The sequence below is a fragment of the Harmonia axyridis genome, chromosome X, assembly GCF_914767665.1.
Source record: "Harmonia axyridis chromosome X, icHarAxyr1.1, whole genome shotgun sequence".
Taxonomy (NCBI): Eukaryota; Metazoa; Arthropoda; class Insecta; order Coleoptera; family Coccinellidae; genus Harmonia; species Harmonia axyridis.
The window spans coordinates 32,449,262-32,452,488 of NC_059508.1; the positions used below are offsets into that span (position 1 = coordinate 32,449,262).

The 3,227-nt window shown below is 42.2% G+C and overlaps 1 non-coding gene across 1 annotated transcript; it reads left to right on the top strand.

The window, feature by feature from the left end:
* LOC123687439 lies at positions 1–119 on the top strand. The gene has a single exon (XR_006749164.1). It is a non-coding gene; the product is annotated as a 5S ribosomal RNA (ribosomal RNA).
* Positions 120–3,227: the final 3,108 nt, after the last annotated feature.

The following is a 3,227-nucleotide window of genomic DNA, read 5'->3' on the forward strand; positions in this document are numbered from 1 at the left end:
GTTTACGGCCATACCACGCTGAAATTGCCAGTTCTCGTCAGAACACTGAAGCCAAGCAGCGTCGGGCGCGGTTAGTACTTGGATGGGTGACCGCTTGGGAACACCGCGTGCTGTAAGCTTTTTTTTTACGTTCTGCATCGGTCTGCCGAGATAACGTGGTGCATCGGTATGATCGAGTTTACGTTCTGCATCGGTAAGATCGAGATTACGTGATGCATCGGTAAGATTGAGATTACGTGGTGCATCGGTAAGATCGAGATTACGTGGTGCATCGGTAAGATCGAGTTTACGTGGTGCATCGGTAAGATCCAATTCACGTTCTGCATCGGTAAGATCCAGTTCACGTGGTGCATCGGTAAGATTGAGATTACGTGGTGCATCGGTAAGATCGAGTTTACGTGGTGCATCGGTAAGATCCAATTCACGTTCTGCATCGGTAAGATCCAGTTCACGTGGTGCATCGGTAAGATTGAGATTACGTGGTGCATCGGTAAGATCGAGTTTACGTGGTGCATCGGTAAGATCCAATTCACGTTCTGCATCGGTAAGATCCAGTTCACGTGGTGCATCGGTAAGATTGAGATTACGTGGTGCATCGGTAAGATCGAGTTTACGTGGTGCATCGGTAAGATCCAATTCACGTTCTGCATCGGTAAGATCCAGTTCACGTGGTGCATCGGTAAGATGGAGATTACGTGGTGCATCGGTAAGATCGAGATTACGTGGTGCATCGGTAAGATCTACTTTACGTTCTGCATCGGTCTGCCCTTGTTTACGTGGTGCATCGGTAAGATCGAGATTACGTGAAGCATCGGTATGATCGAGTTTACGTTCTGCATCGGTCTGCCCGATATTACGTGGTGCATCGGTTCAGCCCTAGTTTACGTTGTGCATCGGTCTGGACTTAGAGATATATTTTCGACGTGAAAATGTTCCGATACAACTTTTGAACCAGGATAGTTAGAGAGATGATTTTTTCTGTGATGTACGTCGATTGGGGAATGGATTGTGGAAAATAACTTGCCATGACCGAGGTGTCCTCGAATTTTTTTTTTTTTCGAAAAAAATTTTCTGATTGTGGAATTTTCTCAAATTTGATTTGGTTGCCTCCTAATGTGTTCTAAAAGAGTAAATCAGTAATAGGAATCGAAAAATATTTTTCGGATTTTTTTTTTTTTCGAAAAAAATTTTCTGATCGTGGAATTTCCTCAAATTCGATTTGGTTGCCTTCTAATGTGTTTTTAAAGCGTAAATCAGTAATCAGAATCAATATTCATTGTCGACTTTAATTTTTATAAGGAAAAATGTTCACGTCCTTAAACGCCTCCCCATCATCAGCCCGAGTCCAAGTCGATGTCAGTCCCGAGCGGACGGTGTCAGATACTACCTATCGCCGAGGTCTGGACTTGGCGAGATATTACGACGTGAAATGTTCCGATACAACTTTTGAACCAGGATAGTTAGAGAGATGATTTCTTCTATGTTGTACGTTGATTGTGGAATGAAATACGGAAAATAACTCGCCATGACCGAGGTGATTACGATTTTTTTTTTTTTTTCGAAAAAAATTTTCTGATCGTGGAATTTTCTCAAATTTGATTTGGTTGCCTCCTTATATGTTCTAATAGCGATAATCAACAATCAGAATCAAAATCCATGATCGGGTTTGATTTTTATAAGGAAAAATGTTCACGTCCTTTTTTTCAACCCCGACTCATTGACGATGTTAGAACCGAGCCGGCGGTGTCAGATACGACCGATCGCCCCGGTCCCGATCGTCATTTACGTTGTGCATCGGTCTGCCCGAGATTACGTGGTGCATCGGTATGATCGAGTTTACGTGGTGCATCGGTAAGATCCAATTCACGTTCTGCATCGGTAAGATCCAGTTCACGTGGTGCATCGGTAAGATTGAGATTACGTGGTGCATCGGTAAGATCGAGTTTACGTGGTGCATCGGTAAGATCCAATTCACGTTCTGCATCGGTAAGATCCAGTTCACGTGGTGCATCGGTAAGATGGAGATTACGTGGTGCATCGGTAAGATCGAGATTACGTGGTGCATCGGTAAGATCTACTTTACGTTCTGCATCGGTCTGCCCTTGTTTACGTGGTGCATCGGTAAGATCGAGATTACGTGAAGCATCGGTATGATCGAGTTTACGTTCTGCATCGGTCTGCCCGATATTACGTGGTGCATCGGTTCAGCCCTAGTTTACGTTGTGCATCGGTCTGGACTTAGAGATATATTTTCGACGTGAAAATGTTCCGATACAACTTTTGAACCAGGATAGTTAGAGAGATGATTTTTTCTGTGATGTACGTCGATTGGGGAATGGATTGTGGAAAATAACTTGCCATGACCGAGGTGTCCTCGAATTTTTTTTTTTTTCGAAAAAAATTTTCTGATTGTGGAATTTTCTCAAATTTGATTTGGTTGCCTCCTAATGTGTTCTAAAAGAGTAAATCAGTAATAGGAATCGAAAAATATTTTTCGGATTTTTTTTTTTTTCGAAAAAAATTTTCTGATCGTGGAATTTCCTCAAATTCGATTTGGTTGCCTTCTAATGTGTTTTTAAAGCGTAAATCAGTAATCAGAATCAATATTCATTGTCGACTTTAATTTTTATAAGGAAAAATGTTCACGTCCTTAAACGCCTCCCCATCATCAGCCCGAGTCCAAGTCGATGTCAGTCCCGAGCGGACGGTGTCAGATACTACCTATCGCCGAGGTCTGGACTTGGCGAGATATTACGACGTGAAATGTTCCGATACAACTTTTGAACCAGGATAGTTAGAGAGATGATTTCTTCTATGTTGTACGTTGATTGTGGAATGAAATACGGAAAATAACTCGCCATGACCGAGGTGATTACGATTTTTTTTTTTTTTTCGAAAAAAATTTTCTGATCGTGGAATTTTCTCAAATTTGATTTGGTTGCCTCCTTATATGTTCTAATAGCGATAATCAACAATCAGAATCAAAATCCATGATCGGGTTTGATTTTTATAAGGAAAAATGTTCACGTCCTTTTTTTCAACCCCGACTCATTGACGATGTTAGAACCGAGCCGGCGGTGTCAGATACGACCGATCGCCCCGGTCCCGATCGTCATTCACGTTGTGCATCGGTCTGCCCGAGATTACGTGGTGCATCGGTCTGGACTTAGAGATATATTTTCGACGTGAAAATGTTCCGATACAACTTTTGAACCAGGATAGTTAGA